We start from the raw sequence: 21,208 nt of genomic DNA on the forward strand, positions 1-21,208 counted from the left end.
TTATAATATTGTGTTGGTTTCTGCCATGCATCAGCATGAATCAGCTATAGTTATACCTATATTCTGCATTTCCCTTGTAGCTCAGCAGGTAAAGCATCGCCCTGTAATGCAGGAGACCCAGGTTTGATTCCTGGGTCAGGTAGATCCCCTGGAGAAGGGATTGGTTATCCACTCCAGTGTTCTTGCCTGGAGAATCCCCATGGACAGAGGAGGCTGGCGGGCTACAGTCCATGGGGTCACAAAGAGTCAGACAGGACTGAGTGACACAGCACAGCACAGCACATACATATGTTCCATCCCTCTTGATCCTCCCTCCCACCCCATCTCACCCCTCTAGGTTGTCGTTGTCATAAAGTTATCATCTGGCAATTTTGAGTTTGCTTCCTTTTCCCTTTTCATTTTGGTCAACAAAGCCATGTCTTGTAAATATGCTATTAAATGTATATTATTAGGAATCTGCAAGAACAAAAGCTTAGCATTTCAGAATTGTCCCTGTAATATTTGTAAACTTTTTCTTAAATAGAAACTATCCAATATGACAGGATCTGTCTGCTTCATAATTATTTGGACTTAACAGAGACATTTTTCCATATTAAAAGAATCAAACTTCCCTGACATTGTTCAATAATTCTCAACACCCTCCTTTTGCTTATCTTTTGATATAATATAGCTACCAAAACAATTACTAAATTCATGTATCCTTGAAGGAACTTAGGTAAGTAATTTAATGTCTTTTTGTGTCATGGCTAAAAGACAATATTCATCTGAGTCCAAAATCAATTGTTTCTTTGATGATACTCTCCCAATATCATTGCAGAATAAACTATGGGATACAGATGATGATCAAGGGTAAGTAAGGAATTTGCTTTGTGGACACAATATTGATCACTTCTGTAGATTTGCCTGTGTTGTAATTGCCACATCTTATATCCTGGTGTGGATTACTGCACCCACTTACAGAGGCAGCTACTTTGTGCTGGGCATGCAGATGAAGCTAAGTGGTGGGAAATTTTGGCTGTGTGCAAAGGTGATTTGTCATCCAGCACCAGCGCCTCAATCGTGTAACATGGCAATTGTTTCTGTTCCCATTTCTTACCAACTGATATGCTTTGGCCAAGGCTTTGAGGGCTGGAAACTACTGGCCTTGGTACCTGCATGATGAAATTGGGAAATAAGTTTGGTAGGAGAAAATTGTTCATATGCAAACCCATAACAAGTCATTTATTTTTCACTATTGCATTCCCACAGAGTAACTCTTATGCTTTCTGTAATCATTTAATACTTCTTGATATGAATTTACTTTCATGAAGTCCATGCAAGCAATTCTCAAAACTATACCCACTTAAAAAATATCAGTAGGGTATCAATAACTTCAGATATTCACATCATCTTTAAATCTTTATTTGCATGTTTTCTTTTGATATTAAAATTAGGATGGAGTCAAATTTGAATCTCATAATCATGGTATAGTTTGAATTTCATAGAGGGAACACAGATTATCATGAGAGCCCAGAAATTTTGTGATAGACTCAATTCTTCTTTATTCAGAACAAGAGTCCTTACCAGCTGGAACAAAGTTTCCAGAATATAATCATCTCAGTAGGAAAAAACAAATAATGGGGGTAACAAGCTTATAAAAAAAGACAGAAAGAAAATTTCAGTTTATGTAAATTTAGGAATGATATTCTGGGTGGTAATTTTATTGAGAATCCTAAACTCTGAAGACCTAGCCCTACATGCAGATCTTCTAAGTGTTTGTATGCTGAAAGATGCAGTGTAGATGTTTCAGGTCCAAGATCCTGAAAGTACATATCCAGTTCTAGGAAAAAAAAAAAAAAATCTGGGTGTTGTACTTCCAGATAAATATCCATTGGCTTGTACCATCTTTTAACAGAATTTCGTTTAGACAAAAACCTCACAGAAAGCCACTGAACTAAAGTTCTGAAGGTGAAATTGTTGCTAATAGTTTTTGTATCAAAGTCATAAATAGTAACCCATTTTATACCCATTAAACCTTCATGGATCAAGTTTTTTGTGTACCCCCAAAGTCCTGTTGAAAACTATCATGACCTTTTCTGCTTTCTTTCTTTAATTACATCTTCAGTGAAATAGTTTCTCTGAATACTTGGAATAAATATGTGAACCAATGTATAGCCCTGTACCACAGTTTCATTTCCCTGGATTTTTCTGTTACTGTTTCCATCTGACTTTTTATATGGCTGGGAACAGAGGAAGAAAATACCAAAAATGTTTAGTCTTTCCGTTTGTGGATTTCATTGATTAAAAAATGCATATGGTTATGAATACATGTTTTCCCCATTGGTTTTGACTGTTCATCTATTGCCATTAGACTTGTTTTTCATAGGAAACAGAGTTCTGGTAGACGCATTCATTGTGGGGGTGTTTGTTCCTTCGATTTCCTTAAGGGATGAGGTTTCTTCTTTCAGCAAAATTTTCTGAAAATTAAAAACAAATTTTCTCCCTATTATCAGTTCAGTTCAGTTGCTCAGTTGTGTCTGACTCTTTGCGACCACATGGATTGCAGCATGCCAGGCTTCTCTCTTTAGATTGTCTCCGTGTCTGTGGAGAGGAACAAAAACTAAGAACACCTTCACCCACGCTCACTGTGCATAGCTGGTCATGTGGTACAACCTGCCTCAAGGGCTCAGAAGAGAGAGCTGGAGATACTTAATGAGCGTAACCAATGGCTGCTGCCACATACACCTAGACACGCCCTGGGATTTAGGCCTTGAGTCATAAAAACAACAACCTAAAGCTCCCAGAGAAACCAAGAAAAACGAACAGACACACAACTAAAACAGGTCATCTAGAAATAAATGAAGTTCAGATCAGCAACAGTTTGCTCTTTGACACACTTTGTCTAGAATGGAGCTATGCTTTTCAAGTTTAAAGGAAATCATTTTCCACTTTGATTTTATACCAAATAAAATTATCAGGGTCTTCTGAGGGTAGAGAAGGTCATTTTTGAGATTCGGAAGGACTCAGATAATCTATCTTCCATTCATCTTTCTTTTTTTCTTTATGAGGTTTTTTGTCAATATACAAAAGCAAAAGCAGAGAACAATGAAGAATGAGATGCAGGGTTAGAGAAAAACTATTTGCGGTATAGAAGGAAGGGCATAGGGTCCTCCATGAAAGAGGTGTTCTGGTTACATGGGACCAAGAAAATCAGTCTTATGATGAATAAATAAACCAAGATGGGACTAACACGTATGGTTATAAATCTAAAGGGGGTACCCATCCTAATTTCACATTGAAAATTTTTAGATTTCTTTTTTTCTTTTCTCTTTTTTTAAATTTTATTTTATTTTTAAACTTTACAATTGAAAATTTTTAGATTTCTGAGAGCAATTTTCTCCGGATAGCAGTAAAATGCCTTGCACCTAGAAAATCCATATAACAAATGATTTGAAAGTAGAAGTTAGTTGCTCAATCCTGTCTGTCTCTGGGCGACCCCATGATCTGTAGCCCACCAGGCTCCTCTGTCCATGGGATTCTCCAGGTAAGAATACTGGAGTGGGTGGCCATGCCCTTTCTCCAGGGGATTTTCCCTACATGTACATTCACAGAGTGCCCATGGGTGCTAACTCTGAGGTGGTGCAAGACAGTTCCTAAAATGTGTACCCACAGTGCACGGTGTCTTTTTTTTTTTTTTTTTTTTTTAACCTGTGGACCATTCAGTTCAGTTCAGTCGCTCAGTCGTGTCTAACTCTTTGCGACCCCATGAATCACAGCACCGCCAGGCCTCCCTGTCCATCACCAACTCCCGGAATTCACTCAAACTCACGTCCATCGAGTCAGTGATGCCATCCAGCCATCTCATCCTCTGTCGTCCCCTTCTCCTCCTGCCCCCAATCCCTCCCAGCATCAGAGTCTTTTCCAATGAGTCAACTCTTTGCATGAGGTGGCCAAAGTACTGGAGTTTCAGCTTTAGCATCATTCTTTCCAAAGAAATCCCGGGGCTGATCTCCTTCAGAATGGACTGGTTGGATCTCCTTGCAGTCCAAGGGACTCTCAAGAGTCTTCTCCACCACCACAGTTCATAAGCATCAATTCTTCGGAGCTCAGCTGTCTTCACAGTCCAACTCTCACATTCATACATGACCACTGGAAAAACCATAGCCTTCACTAGCCAGACCTTTGTTGGCAAAGTAATGTCTCTGCTTTTCAATATGCTATCTAGGTTGGTCATAACTTTCCTTCCAAGGAGTAAGCGTCTTTTAATTTCATGGCTGCAGTCACCGCCTGCGGTGATTTTGGAGCTCCAAAAAATAAAGTCTGACACTGTTTCCACTGTTTCCCCATCTCTTTCCCATGAAGTGATGGGACCAGATGCCATGATCTTCGTTTTCTGAATGTTGAGCTTTAAGCCAACTTTTTCACTCTCCACTTTCACTTTCATCAAGAGGCTTTTGAGTTCCTCTTCACTTTCTGCCTTAAGGATTAGCGGCTGCAATTTCTAGTACAATTTATTCTCGGCTTCTAAATCCTCAAATCACTCTGTCCTTAGGACACACTGAGGGTCTTAAGAAGCTTCAGACGTTACACTCAGCTTCTAGACAAGCTGAAGCATGAGGGTCTTGAGTTGTTTGAGGGTCATGAAAGAGTACTAACCAGTATCCACACCGTTTTGGACACAGGACCATCAAAAGCAGTGTGAAGAATATCAAATCATCTGGGATTGATGCTTTGTTATGCATTTCTCTCAATTTCTATGTATCTTGGAGAAGTTCCTTAATTGTTTGTTGCCTCAGCTGGTTAAGCAAACCTTTCAACACATGGAGATCCAGATGGTGAGGAAAGAGAGGGACCTGACCCAGTGAACAAAAATATCCTTTCAGCTTCTTATTGAGTGTATTATTTTCCCAAGTGCTCGCTCTGTTTGTCATTGTTTGACACTGATCCAGGAGCAGGAAATCTCTTCACTATTAAATAACAAGAAACGAGTCAACAACAATAATGAATACAAATGGCAGTATATTGTTTCCTATTTTTGAAATCTTATTTTGCTATTATTGCATATGGGTTTCAATGCAATAGACTTAATTAATATTCTCTGAGGTAGTTATGAGGGGCAAAAAAAAAAATACAGACATGGAACACATCAAGAAATACAACATAATTTAAGAGAAGTCACTGATTGACAAGAATATTTACATTTAAAGTCTTAAGTTGGAAAGAAACACAAGCACTTTGGAATACAATTTTCTTTGAACTTGTTTTGTGATAGCACCATCTTGTGGACAAATTTAAAAGAATTTTCCATTGCAAACTAAGTAAAGCTGGGTTTATTTCAATACAGCGTCCTATGAACATGTGTGTGTGTGTATGCACGCACACATGGGCTTAGTCACTCAGTTGGGTCCAACTCTCTGAGGCCCCATGGATTGTAGCCCTCCAGGCTCCTCTGTCCATGGAATTTTCCAGGCAAGAATGCTGGAACGGGTTGCCATTTCCTTCTCCAGGGGATTTCCCTGACCCAAGGATAGAAACTGGAGTCTCCTGGATTGGCAAGCAGATTCTTGACCACTAGCACCACCTGGGAAGCCCCTCCGATGAATATTCGACCATATTAAACTCATACAACACTGTCTTTTTAAAATTTACTTTAATGTAATTTTAAGAACTGGTTTTATGTTATCTAAAATTCAACAAGTATCATCAAGTAAATTAGTGAGAAAGACCTTATTGTACAATTTAAGGCTAATTTAATACTAAATAAAAGTGTTTGATACTTTTAAAAAGCAATGTTACATTTGAACAAAGAAAAAGCCTGCTTACCATACATTATATATAGAAATTCATTTAAAGTCAGAACTATTTCCACTTATGAATTTATTATTTAAATATTCTAGGGAAAAAGTCAAAGAAATTCTATTATCCTTAAGCTTTAAGATGTTCTAGCATCTAAGGTCTTAATAAGAGACAAGTAGCCATCTATTTCATAGGAAACATGGCATTAAGTATGAAAAAGTGTACCAGAGAAAAGGCTAACACATGTGTGTGTGTTTGTGTGTATATATAATGACATGTCGAATAAGACAGCTGATGTGTGCTCAGTTGTGTCTGATTCTTTGCAACCCTGTGGACTGTAGCCCGCTAGGCTCCTCTGTCCTTTGGATTTCCCAGGCAATAATACTGGAGTGGGTCGCCATGCCCTCCTCCTGGGGATCTTCCTACCAAGGGATTGAACCTGTGTCTCCTGCATTGCCAGTCTGATTCTGTACCACTGAGCCACCTGACAAGCCCAAAGAAGCTGGTACCAAGGTAAATACCATTTTTGCTTGAAGGAAGTCCTCCTTTCCTTCTGACAGGCCTTCAGTGTGGGGATTTGTGTTCATCGCCTCAGGATTTGGACTGAGCTCATAGTTTTTCTGTGCTGGGGTAACTCTCACTGCACAGATGTCAGACTACTCTAGCCACACCTCATGTTGTGGTGAGATAATTGCCGGTGTTTCTATCTTTGAACATCTTTTCTCTGCTTGTCTCTGGGGCTCCCATTGTGCTGTCGCTCAAGAAAACCTGCCTAGGGCAGCTCTGCCCCGGGTACCTGTGCTTGTCAGTGTGTGGTGGAGTCACACTGGGTCTTGGCTGACGTTCTGATTAGCTGTGGACTGTAGGCAGCCCCGTCAACCTAGGCTTTGGGACGAAGGTGTCACAAGGTTTTCTGTCCCTCCTGCAGGTCTACCTTTGATCCTAAGATGCCTTCCTGCTCCTCCTCCAGCAGTAGAATTTCCCTGTTCTCATACCCCAGGTGCTACAGATTTCTACCGTGACTTCAGGGGGAAATATATGTGGACATATATATTCCTTTTCCATGTAGACAAAAGCTTTCCGTGGAGGAGAGGGAGGAGATGGATTGGTGGACAGTTCCAGCAATGCCCACCATTTGCATCCCTTGGGTGGCCATACAGGTAAACCTTTCCCAGGAACACCACCCCACCCCGCGACAAGCTTCCCCTCAGATGCCTGCTGATGTTCATGGAGGAAAAGCCCACAAGACAGAGACAATCCCCCAGTGTCTGCAGCCCAGGGAGTCACACTCTTCAGTGGCCCCTGCCCAGTCTTGAGCGAAATATCAAGCGTTCTCACTCCACTGCTAACCAACGTGCCCTTGACATCCTGGCATGGGTCTCGGGTAAGCAAAAGCTTGGAGTTTGTGTCTAGTCATCTGTAGGTGTTGTCTATTGCTAAAGAAGTGCAGTTAATTTCCTTTATCATTAAATTAGTGAATTTAAAAACATATGTCCCTTCCATATTTAAACGATTTCCTTACAAATATGTAGTTGTCGCATCTCCAGTCTCAGAGTTACTTGGTATCTTCAGTAGCAAGTCTAGCAAAAAGCAGTGCCTGAGAGGTGGTTCATAAGTATCTTTTAAAGGATGGGACCTGGAGACTGTCAAACCGAGTGAAGTAAGTCAGGAAAAGAAAAACAAATTTTGTGTATTAGTGCATATACGTGGAATCTAGAAAAATGGTAGAGATGAACCCACTTTCATGGCAGGAATAGAGACACAGACATAGAGAACAAACATTTGGACACTGAGGGGGAAAGGGGCAATAGGGTAAGTTGGAAGACTGCGATTGACATATATAGAGAACTATGTAGAAAATAAATAACTAATGATAACCTACTGAATAGCACAGGGAACTCTCCTTAATGCTCTGTGGCAACCTGAATGGGAAGGAAACCCAAAAGAGAGGGGATGTGTGTGTGTCTGTGTGTGTATATACACATATATGCATGTATGTACATATATATACACACACACAGATGTATATACACACACAGAGACATATATATCAGATCAGATCAGTTGCTCAGTCGTGTCCGACTCTTTGCGACCCCATGAATCGCAGCACGCCAGGCCTCCCTGTCCATCACCAACTCCCAGAGTTCACTCAGACTCACATCCATCGAGTCAGTGATGCCATTCAGCCATCTCATCCTCTGTTGTCCCCTTCTCCTCCTGCCCCCAATCCCTCCCAGCATCAGTCTTTTCCAATGAGTCAACTCTTCGCATGAGGTGGCCAAAGGACTGGAGTTTCAGCTTTGGCATCATTCCTTCCAAAGAAATCCCAGGGCTGATCTCCTTCAGAATGGACTGGTTGGATCTCCTTGCAGTCCAAGGGACTCTCAAGAGTCTTCTCCAACACCACAGTTCAAAAGCATCAATTCTTCGGCGCTCAGCCTTCTTCACAGTCCAACTCTCACATCCATACATGACCACAGGAAAAGCCATAGCCTTGACTAGACACACCTTTGTTGGCAAAGTAATGTCTCTGCTTTTGAATATGCTATCTAGGTTGGTCATAACTTTCCCTCCAAGGAGTAAGCATCTTTTAATTTCCTGGCTGCAGTCACCATCTGTAGTGATTTTGGAGTCCAGAAAAATAAAGTCTGACACTGTTTCCACTATTTCCCCATCTGTTTCCCATGAACTGATGGGACCGGATACCATGATCTTCGTTTTCTGAATGTTGAGCTTTAAGCCAACTTTTTCACTCTCCACTTTCACTTTCATCAAGAGGCTTTTGAGTTCCTCTTCACTTTCTGCCATAAGGGTGGTGTCATCTGCATATCTGAGGTCATTGATATTTCTCTCAGCAATCTTGATTCCAGCTTGTGTTTCTTCCAGTCCAGCGTTTCTCATGATGTACTCTGCATATAAGTGAAATAAACAGGGTGACAATATACAGCCTTGACGAACTCCTTTTCCTATTTGGAACCAGTCTGTTGTTCCATGTCCAGTTCTAACTGTTGCTTCCTGACCTGCATACAAATTTCTCAAGAGGCAGATCAGGCGGTCTGGTATTCCCATCTCTTTCAGAATATTCCACAGTTTGTTGTGATCCACACAGTCAAAGGCTTTGGCATAGTCAATAAAGCAGAAATAGATGCTTTTCTGGAACTCTCTTGCTTTTTCCATGATCCAGCAGATGTTGACAATTTGATCTCTGGTTCCTCTGCCTTTTCTAAAACCAGCTTGAACATCAGGAAGTTCACGGTTCACATATTGCTGAAGCCTGGCTTGGAGAATTTTGAGCATTACTTTACTAGCGTGTGAGATGAGTGCAATTATGCGGTAGTTTGAGCATTCTTTGGCATTGATACACACACATTTTTATATATATATACATATATACACACACACAGATATATATACACACACACACATATACAGACACACACATTTATATACATACACACACACAGATATATATATATATATATATACACACACACATATAGATATATATATACACATACACACACACATATATGGCATTAGGTTGAATAGTGAGGAATGGAGATTAATGAGATTCACTCTCCCAGTCACACTATGAGCTAAACTCATGGAGCTTTGCTAACACACACACATATATATACACACACACACACATATATACACAGACACACATACATATACACACACACAAACACATACGTATATATACACACACACAGATATATATACCCACACATACATATATATATGGCTGATTCATTTTTCTGTACAGTAGAAACTAACACAGCTCTATAAAGTTAACTATTTTGCAATAAAATTAATTTAAAAAATACAAAATAAAGGATGGGCAGGTGAGCAGCTACATGGGATCAACATCAAGTCTGAAAGGCCCCTGACTGATGCTGTAGGACCCTTGAATCTGCCCCAGGCTCTGCTCAGCGTGGGTCTCTGCAGCCTCCTTTGCAACATCAGAGGAGCAGGGTTCTCTCGAGGCCCCAGGGCAGATGACTAGCCTGTAGTCTTTGAATCGCAGCCAGGGCCTGACGCTGTGGCTCTTCTGTCTGTTTCAAAACACACTTTGTATGGATTCACTGGTACGGAGACCCCAAGCGTGCATCCTGAATTAGATTCTGATGCTTTCAGAGTCCTGATAGTCAGGCCTCTGCCAGGAAAGTGCACAGCTATCTTGTCGACAGTTTGTTCAGATTAACGAAAAGAGCAGTCCAGACACACTTCAGTAAATCAAGCCAGGGGGACTATTTAAAGGAAGCAGAGGAAGCTGGTGACCCTGGACAGATGTAAGGACTAAATCTGCAGTTCCTTTCTCAAAGAAGACTGAGTTGAGTGAAAGGGGCAGTGACCCTAGTAGCAGAGGCTAGGGTGACTGGCTCACAACAATTCATTAAGTTCTACCTCTGCTGAGGTTGCTATTCTATACATGTGTGTTTTACAAGCAAATATTTTGTAAAAATAACAAATAGATTTTTAAATTTAATGAAAAACCTTACCTATAAACATTGAACATACAGATACATACAGAACTTGTAGATAAAACTAATACAAAATCTATACAACAAAACAACTGAAGCTGTACTAAATGAGGGCCCTCAGGAAAGAAGCAGTGAGGCCTCCCCTAATCTGATCCAAATGAGGCTCCTGGTGCTGTGTGGGCTCCGCCGTCTCTAGGGTCCAGGTCTTCAGGGATTCAGATGAGAGCCTGCAACGACAACACAGGTGATGGAGTCCCTGGGAGGTGCAGAGTCAGACAGAGGAAGGCTCCCTGGGGAGGGTGAGCAGGACCCAGAAGGCTTCCCAGGATCTAGACTCGGCTTTGGGGCTCCGATCTCCAGGGTGCTGGGTCTGCTTGCTGCTCCCTGTTGAGGGTGTTGTCTGTGAGTGGGAAGCGTTTAGAAATGCCCCACAGGAGCAAGTGCACCTGAGCATCTGGCCAGCGATGTTCAACTGATGGGCCCCTGGACAGTGAGACTCAGGTGGAGGAACAGGGGACTCGGATTCAGGACTAAAAGCTTGGGCCCCCCTTCCCTCTAGGCCCTGGGAGGAGCGGGGATCAGAGGACACAGTGGGTAGGAGAACCTGTTCACCCATCCTACACTCAATACAACTGCTCCTGAGACCTGAGCACTGGAAATGGACAGACACATAGGGTCTCTCTTTTCCTGAGTAATCATTTCTAACCCCCAGCCAAACTCTCCTGAGGTTTATGATGTTAAATTGTTATTATGTTGTTATACTATAAAGGTGCATTTTATTTGTTTAGCATATTACAACATTAAAATTTGAGAGAAGACACTGCTTTTTAAACAGTAATAAAACAAGATATGTTATTAAGGACAGAATTGGAAAAAAAATAAATAAAAGGAACATGAGTAAGTTCAATCCTGCCACTCATCCCAAGTATGCTGCTCAGTCACTTCAGTCATGTTCGGGTCTGTGCAACCCTATGGATGATAGCCCACCAGGCTCCTCAGTCACTGGATTCTCCAAGCAAGAATACTGGAGTGGGTTGCCATTACCTTCTCCAGTCTATCTTCCCTACCCAGAAGTTAAACCTGAGGCTCCTGTGTCTCCTGCACTAGCAGGTGGGTTCTTTACCACCAGCACCACCATCTGAAGTGCACACGGCACTGAATTGCTTTCTGGTGATTCTTAAGTTGGAATTGGACACATACACAGAAGAATCTACATAACCTCTAACTTCAGGTTGAGAAAAGGTACCTGAGCTGACCCAGGACCCCAGGGTTCCAGATCCTGAGGGACCCCAGACTCAGACACCCCCCAGGCTCTCTGGGACCCTCAGGGCCACGGAGCACACACAGGGAGGCAGAGCTGCCAGGTGACTCCCTGACTGCACGAGCTCTGGGCGCCCGTGTCTCTTTCACTCTGTTCCCGGGAGCCCAGGACTGGGGAGGGTGGGGCCGCCCGAACCTCTCTCTGCAGCTGGTGATGAACTAGGGGTTCCCCTTGCTGCCTTGGGGGGGTTGGAGGGCAGAGCTGGGTCCTGCAGAGGGAGATGAGGAAGCCCCCAGTGGGGATCTTCAAAAGGAACACGCTGCAACAGCAGCTCCTGGACTCCTGCACACGGTGGCCCCACAGTTCCCCAGCCTCCCTGCAAATGTAAGAGCTGCCGGAGGAGCCAGCCCAGCAACCTCGGGGGTGTCTGTGGACGGGACCTGTGCCCTGGGGAGACGTGCTAAGGGCATCCTCCACTCATCGGTGCAGATTGCTACCACCCTCTTGTCTCCACTTGTGTGGTCACACTCAGCAGCAGACCCCAGGGTTTTTGCTCATGTTTCTGAAGCACCAAGTGAGCTGGGGTCATGATGGAGACACATGCCCTCGTCTGCCTCACCTTTTCAACTCGGGCCCCACGTTCACACTTCCTCCTGGTCTTTTTCATCATCACTGAGGACATTTTTGCCATTCTCCAAAGAGCTGATTAGAGAGTTGTCTGACATCTGGAAGGAAGAGATCAGTCAGGCAGGTCCCAGAGCAGGAAAGCAATCATATGGAGTAGCTCAGGGCAGTGCAGACTTCATGGGGCTCCTTCAGCTGTGTGGGTCCAGACCTGCTGACTACAGCCTCAACTGACTACAGCCTCAACTCCTGCTCAGGCCACTCAGCAGGTGACCAAGCCAGGTTCAAGGGTGTAGACGTGCGGTCAGGAGCCAGGGCAATGCTAACAAAATGGGGGAAGAGGGATGCAGACAGATTTCATAGATTTTATATAAGCTTCCAGAACCCTAAATGCCTACAAGAGACCAAGTCCTCCAGAAGGTTAATCACAAAAAGTTGGAAAGAGGAGATGGGGAAGGGTTACAAGGAAGAGTCTATGGATCAGAGAAAGGTAAAATTTTTGAAAGATATGAAAGAAGAAATAAATGACCTCAGTATTCTTGCTCACCGTCTCTGAATCCTCATCATCTGCCATGTACTCGTCTGGTGTCTCAGGGCAGCAGTCGTATGCAGAGGCTGTGGGAAAGCAAATGGGAGACTTAGAGTCAGGATATGACCAGGGGACCCTGGTGCTCCTCACAGCCTGGCTTTGGGACCCCTGGTGTACTTGCCTCAAGGACCTCCCAGGGCCTCAGAGTCTCACCTCTGCAATGAAAAAGTGGGTCTCTGACCTCCAACATCCTGTTGCCACCCTCAACTTGTCTACATGTGACCAGAAATGAGGCCGTGACCACCTGTTCCTCCTCCAGGTGGTCACTGTCTCCGTGCATCTCTGCCCATGACCTCGCTTGCCTCTTTCTCCCACTATTTCCTCTCTCTTCCTTCCTCATTTCTCTCTTCTTGTCCCTGCTCCTTTCCTTCCTCCTTGAACCTCCACCAACCCTAGAGTTCTCCAACAGGGGCACATTGGAAGAAGGACCATGGGTATATGACCAACATCTCCAATCAGCCCATTGTTGAATTAACCAATCCATCCCTCCCAGGGAGGACTTGGCATGGATCTGAGAGGGTTTTGACCCCCGCGGGAGGGAAGGACAAAAATTCCACACAACAGAGACTCTCCCGTTGACTGGGGTGACCTGAGGTCTCTGGGAGATGCTTAATGTTCACAGCAACACCTTAAGTTTCCCAAACCCTTAGAGAGGACAGAGGCAAATGCTTCCAATTTCATTTAGCCAGAATGATGTGGCAAGGGTCCTCCATAAACACCTGGTAGCTTCCAGGTTTGCACTGAGACTTGGAAAATTGGAGGGATGAAACCTGGGAAGGTGTAAGGAAAGGACAGAGGACAGAGGATGGGGCAGGCCTGGGACTGGGAAGAAGGGGCAGGACTCTCTGGATGCAGCAGTGGGTTATGAGAGCAGAAGTGACCCCAGGACCTGCTGCCCTGGGACTGCTCAATCCCAGGACAGCAGGTCAGCAGGGCTGTGAAAGCAACTGTGTGAAGAAGCCCCGTGGCCCCTTCACAGACTCTAGAATCTGCAGCCATTCTCTAGGAGCAGCTGGACGTGGACTTCTCACATGGAAGCACATCAGCCTTGGCTGGTGCGGAGGCTGAGTTGAGCGCCAGGAGACCGAGCCCAGAGAGGGACACTAGGACCTGTGTGCTGTGACTCATCCACCCCTGGGAGCGACATCTACATGAGGAATTAACAGTGAAGGCAAACATGAGGGGAAGTCACAAGTCCTGAAAGCTCAGGAGGACAGAGTTCACATCTCACACACTACCTCACATGCGCTACAAGTACATGGTTTCCAGTGTCAAGTGGCAATGACAGTTTTGTGCCCACTAGGATATGGCCATCAGAGTTCAACATGCAATAGAAAACAGACTTCAGTGCACAATACCCGAGATGTGCTGACCAGAGACCAGGCTTCCATACTAGTGGAAAAGCAGAAAAGAGCAGCTCGTATGGGCAAAATAATTTTTGAAGAGTAAAGCAACAAAAGGTGTTTATAAACAGAGCACGATGCAAGTCCGGGACACAATTTCTCTATCATATCATGAAAATATGAAAATAGTAAGTCAGAACTGTACACAGAGTTCCTTCTTCCTAATTTAATGTTCACCTTCCTTAGGCTCCAAGCAGGGTATTTAACCCTAAAGTTCCAGGAAGCCTCTCCCATCAGATCCCAACTGAATATTGTTTCCTGCCCGTGTCCCCTTCCTCATCACTGCACCAATGCTCTCCACAACGCATTCCATAGGAACACAACCAGGAGCAACAAGGTGATTAGATGAGTGACCCACCCACTTCTGCTCCAGTTGAGGCCCCGCTGGCTCTCACAGCATCACCCTGAACGTCTTCCTAGGATTCTAGAAAGACACTTCACCGTGGATAGCAGATGGCAGTCATCTGTGCTCTGTGCAGTCAGAGACCTTCAATAAGACACTGATCTCAGTTGCAAACCTAAAGATAGAGATGCTGAAAGAGTCAATTCCAACCTCTCACTTCTACAGGCCCATTAGACTTCTCACCTTCATGCTAACCAACCTGAAATTCCAAGTGTTTTTGACACATGTAAAACATGCCTTTAAGCAAATTATAACAGTCATATCTGGCTAGTGGCTACCACACTATAACACACAACACCCACTATATAAGCTTATACACGTGCATGTGCTTAGTCACTGAGTCATGTTCAACAATGTGTGACCCTATGGACTGTAGCCCACCAGGCCCCTCTGTCATGGATTTCTCCAGGCAAGAACACTGGAGTGGGTGGTCATTTCCTTCTTGAGGGGATCTTCCTGACCCAAGTTCCAAACCCAGGTCTCCTGCATTGCAGGTGAATTCTTTACTGTCTGAGTCACCAGGGAAGACTGAATGAATCTGGAGATCAGTACCACTTGTTCTAACACTTCTGATAGATTGTGGTAGAACAGTTTTTGGAATGCCAGGGTACTTTGTTACAAGGGAGGATGTGGGGCTTCCCAGGTGGCTCAGTAGTAAAGAATCTGCCTGCCAATAGAGGAGACATGGGTTGGATCCCTAGGTTGAGAAGAGGCTTTGGAGGATATGGTGAATCACTTTAATATTCTTCCCTGGAGAATACATGGACAGAGGAGCCTGGTGGGATATGGGTCCATGGGATCTCAAAGGGTCAGACAAAACTGAGTGACTGAGCATGCAAGGCTATATATAGGATGTTACCACCCCTCTGTTGTTTTCCCTCTCCTCTCTCTTCCCTCTGCAATTTCTGGCCATTTCAGGATGGCTGTTTGCTGACAGATTAACAAAGACAAGACTTCAGCCCCATGAAAGTCTTTAGCCTGAGGGGCTAGGAGAGGGATGTGATGCTCCACTGGTTTCCATGGTAACCAATTCAACCAAGGAGCCAACCTGCTGTTCATCCCCACTGTAACTGGTAGACTTCCAACCCCCCCGAGTGACGAATGCTGCAGCTGCTGTCTTCTGCCGGTCCCCTGCTATCCACAGTGGGTGTCTCTCCAGGATCCTTTTACTCCAGACATGGAAATCACCCCATCTATTAAACCTTTGGGATCTCTGTCAACTCTGGGATCTTTCTTTGGTCTCAAGTCTAGATAAGCACAGGACTTGTAGGCCTGTGAATTGTACCCCAACAGTTTCTGCAGAGCATCCATCCGCCTGGCTTGATTTGATTATTCATTTGTAGGTATTTCCTGGGCTCATGCACACATCCCAGGTACTCATGAGCCTTTGGGACACTGAAACAGCAATGTCAACACCCAGATCTTAGAGGAATTCCCAGCAGGTATTCCTCTTGAGGGGACAGGTATGGATACAGGGCCCAGGGCACCTGTGCTGAACATCATCAGAGAAGAGGTGAGGAGGGAGGGAGAGACACTGTGTCTCCTCACAAGCCCATCCCTCCACCACTGACTCTGAGATCAGGGAAGGAGGGACACAGGGCCTTCAGAGAGACACGACCAGCACACTGAACACTACGCACCACACTGAGAGAGTGACTCAAGGACGAGGAATTGACATGACATTCCATGCTCAGAGACTGGAGGCTTAGTACTACTGACATTTCTGCAGTGCCTAAACCTAAGTAAAGATTCATTGCAATACCAAGCAAAATATTAATGTCATTTTCATAGAAATAGAAAAAACAATTCCAAAAATATGCATGGAACCACTAAGAACTCCAGATAGACACAATGATCTTGAGAACAAAGATCAAAGTTTCTCACCTCTTGATTTCAAAACACATTACAAAGTTACTGGAATCAAAGCTGTATGATACTGACATAGAAATAGATGCATAGCCCTAAATACCAGAATAAAGAACAAAGAAACAAGTAAACTCATGGATTCAATGTGAAATGAAATTCACGAAGGTTCTAAGACAACAAAATAGGGAAAGGGTAGTCTCTTCAACAATCAGTAGGATGAAAAGTTAACCTCCAGAAAAATTGCAAACCATATATCACATTAGGAACTCATACTCAAAATATATCACAAAATCCCAAAGCTCAAATGCAAAACAAACAAAAAAATAAAAGGTAAACAAATGAGTTGAGGAGTGTGCAAAGACGGTGATCAAAACCACCTGGAGCTTTGGTCTGGAGGGAGTAGTGGTTCTAAGGGGAGCAGTCACCCCGGGTCCTGCTGCTCTGAGTCTCTGACCTAGGTCTGGTCAGTCCCAGGAGACCAGGTCAGCAGTACTGCTAGAGCAAATGTGTAAAGAAAGCCAGCGGCCCCTTCACAGTCTCTAGAATCTGTGGATATGCTGGTCTCCAGGGGCAGCTGCACATGGACTGCTCTCACGCAACACAGCGTCCTTGGGGAGGTGTGGTGCGGAGATGAGCTCCAGGAGACTCAGCCCAGACAGGGACACCAGAGCACATGAGCTTTGACTCATCCAACTCTGAGAGCACCCTTCATACAAGGAACAAACAGTGAGGACCAACATGAGGGGAAACCACAAGTCCTGAAAATGCAGAGGGAGATGGGTTCACGTCTCACCCGCCACCTGACACTCACTGCCAGAACTTGGTCTCCAGTGTCAAGTGACCATGAGAATTGTGTGTCCACAGCATGTGGTCATCACAGGAAAATCTAAACAAAAAGCCAAAGTTCCTTGTACATAAAACCCTGCAGGTATTGACCAGAAGCCAAGCTTTCACATTTAGCAGTGAAAGGGCAAGGAAAGAGTAGTCTTGTCAGAAAGGAGATTTTTAAATGGACAAATAAAAAGAGATGTCTTGAAGCACAGCACGATATAGCACATGATCACATGGGTCTATAAAATCATTAAAATATGAAAAGAACAAATAAAAATTCTACACATATTTCCTTCTACTTCCTCAGTTGATATTCACCTTGCTTCATCTTCAAAGAGTTAAGTGTAACTCAAGTGGTCCTGGAACCCTCTCCCTGTTAACCCCACCTGAGAGTTGTTCCCTACCTGAGTTGTCTTCTGCATCACTGTTGCTAATATTTTCCAGGAAGCAGTCTGCAGAAAGACAACCAGGAGCAATAATACAGTTATTATACAAGTTGACCCACCCATTTCTCCTCCTCAGCTTGGCTCACACAGCACTGCCCTGGTCTTTCTTCCAGGTTCACAGACCTCCCCCGTGTTTGTGGAGTCAGAGCCTCTCAACAAGATGTCGATCCCAGTGCAAAATTTCATATGAGAGAGAGATGCTGACAGAATCACATTGTAACACTACACTTCTACAGGCCCTATATAGCGCTTACATTCAAGCTTACAAAGCTGAAATTCCAACAGTTGTGGACACACTGGAAATATGGCTACTGTGATCAACAAATGTGTGTTTTTTGTGATTTTTTAAAAATATGTTAATTATTGTTTCGATATGTTAATTACAGATAGGGAGACGTGACTACTGCCTACTACGTTGGAAAGTTCAGCTCTCATAGCTCCAAAGACGAGGAAAAGGTAATTAATTGCCTCTTCAGGTTTTTCTCTGTTGTAGACAATTTGATGCCCTGATGAGATCATTCATATATAGGGATACTTGGGGCTCTTGATCCTAGGCCAGGGACTAGGAGAGTGCTTGTGAACATTCCAATAAATAGTAAGGTGAACACTCAGATTCAAAGCAAATCCCCAGTAGGGGGCTCACTTGTAGGCAGAGGTGAAGGGCATGGCCCAGAGTTCCTGTTTGACAAGTAACTAGAGAGTAGGTACAGAGGGGAGGGAAGGGACATTCACAGTCTTCAAGAGCCCATATTTCTCATCCCTGACTCTGGAGGTCCCAAGGAAGGCAACAGAAAATGCCCCTTAGGATGTGAAAGATTTGTGGACTGAAAACCACAGAATGCTTTTGAAAGAAAGACGAGACAAGTAATCAGAATACCATACTATATTCATAGACTGGAATACTGAGTGTTGTTGACCTTCCTATACTCCTAAAAGTGATGTACATATATATTGAAACCACTCACAAACTCTCATGTCATTTTTATAGAAATGGAAAGAAAAAATCCCCAAATACTGAAATTTATGCAACCGAAGAGAAACCCAAAGAGCAAAAACAATCCTGAGAGCAAAGAACGACAATGGGGCCTTCAGGCTTCCTGAATTCAAAACAGGTAAGGATGCCACAGCAGTCAAAACTGTGTTCTACCTGCAGCGAAACAGGCAGAGAGACCAAGGAATCATAAGGAGGGAATCTTGAATAAATTCACACACGTGAGGCCAAATGATCTTCGCCAGGGTTCTAAGATGACCAAATCAAGAAAAGATGGTCTCTTCAACAATCAACAGAAAGGCTACTGATGGAATGAAAGGAAGTATCTGCAAACTTTGCATCTGAATAAGGGGCCAATATCCAGAATATATAGCAACTCCTACAACTCGGCTTCAAAACAACAAAAGGCAAACAACTGACTTTTAAAAATGGGTAAAGGCTTCAATAGACATGTTTTCATAGAAGACAGAGAAGTGCTCAATATACATAGGAATAGTCCTCAACATCACGAAGTATCAGTGAAATGGAAACCAAGTCAAAAAGAGACATCACCTTTCAGGTTGTGTATTCTAAAAAGAAAAGAAAAGAAAAGATTTTGGCAATAAAGTAGCGAACTGGAACTTTTGTACCTGTTGCTAAGAATGTGAAATGACATAGCCATTATGGAACAGTTTGGAAGTCCCTCAAAATAGTATTAAGAGACTGATCATAAGATTCAGAAATCACTCTTTTGAGTTTATGTCCAAAGAAGATAAAATGAGAATGTCCAGGAGATATCTACAATCACATATCCATTGCCATCTTGTACACAAAATCCAAGAAAACTGCCCAGTGTCTACAGGCAGATAAATAAAAAAAGAAAATGGGGTGTACACATACACTGGAAGCCTTTCAGCATTTAAAAATGAAGGATACCTTGTCATTCGCAGCACTGTGAATGAAGCTCAAGGATCCTGCTAAGAGTGAAATAAGGTAGTCAATGAAGGACAAATACTGCACAGTTCCATTTACCTCAGGTTTCTAAAGGAAAATTCAGAGAAGCAGAGAGTAGAAGGGTGGTTCCAAGAACTGGGAGGAGGTTGACAGAGGGAGTGTCTGTTTAATGGGTATAACATTCTTGTTGCAGGATGGAGAAGTTCTAGAGACAAGCTGAACAACACAGTGCACTGAATTAACAGGACTGACTGGACACTTCAAAGCTTAAGAGGCAAAGCTGGCCTGAACTTCATCTATGCTTTTAGGTTCCTCCTTTCTCAGATTCCTCTAGACCTGGGTGTGGCATGTGGGTACCACCAGGGATCCGTGCAGAAGGAAGGAGCCTCCCCAGTACTGGGGGCCTTGGTTGAGGGGGAAAGACTCATTCTGAGGCTCTAATAGCAAACAGCTTGAATGACAGAGGAATCATGACCACTCAAAATGTTATAAGACCTAGTAAGAAATGGAATTTATGACTAAATGAAGGTGTGATTGACCCAGGAGGGGGATACTAAAACACAGTTTTGTTTTTTAAGAATCGTATCGGGCTTCACTGGTGCCTCAGTGCTTAAGAATCTACATGCTAACGCAGGAGATACGAGCTCAATCCCTGGTCTGGAAAGATTCCACATGCTTTGGAGAAACTAAACCCGTCAGTGCACCCCAAGGACTGAGCCGTGTTCTAGAGCCCGGGAGCCACGAGTGCTGAGCCCACCTTCCAAAACTACTGAAGCCCAAGAGCCCTAGAAGCCATGCTCTGTAGCAAAAGAAGCTGCTAAAGTGATACACCTATGCACCACAACTAGAGAGATGCCCTCACTCTCCACAAGCAGAGAAAACCCTGTGCAGCAATGAAGACCCAGCAGAGCCAAGAAGAAATTCAAGAAAAATTAAAAAGACTCTGGGGTCAACATGTTCCTGGGTAGTGATGAGATTTGTCTTTCAGGGTATCGGATGTTCACCTGGTATAAAATTAATGGATACAGTGAATGTGTATACTTGGTTTAATATTTATGCACATACTCATTAATGGTACACGGTGATGGGAAATTCTGGGGGGAAGTTGACACCAGTAACAGTGATGTTTAGGGTGACAAATATCGAGGAAAGCACAAGACAGAAAATTCACAGACACATGGAGAATCACACTATTCATTACACACAGAGACACACCCAGTCCCATGGACACAAACCTACACTATTAACCATAGTACAGGTTCCTCCTGGAACTACAGTAATCAGCCACATTGCTCGACTTATACATTACTTTCTGTCACTAGGGCCCCTACACTCATTGCCAGCGGGAATTTGGAATCAGTTTGGCCTCTACACTAAAACCAGAGAGAAAGCCCCAACTTTCTCATCTACAAAGTTTTTCTCCCAAAGTGAATGCTTCTAGAATACATACCATTTTCACATTCTGAAAGGGCCACCTGCAAGTACAGAAGAGAAGGCACTATGAGGATAAGATCACATAGATGCACACTCTTTGGTTCATTTAGTGACAGATCCTGATGAGGAACACTGGTGGAGTTCAGCAATATCAGAACACACATA

The sequence above is a fragment of the Bubalus kerabau genome, chromosome 5 (genome assembly GCF_029407905.1).
Source record: "Bubalus kerabau isolate K-KA32 ecotype Philippines breed swamp buffalo chromosome 5, PCC_UOA_SB_1v2, whole genome shotgun sequence".
Taxonomy (NCBI): domain Eukaryota; kingdom Metazoa; phylum Chordata; class Mammalia; order Artiodactyla; family Bovidae; genus Bubalus; species Bubalus kerabau.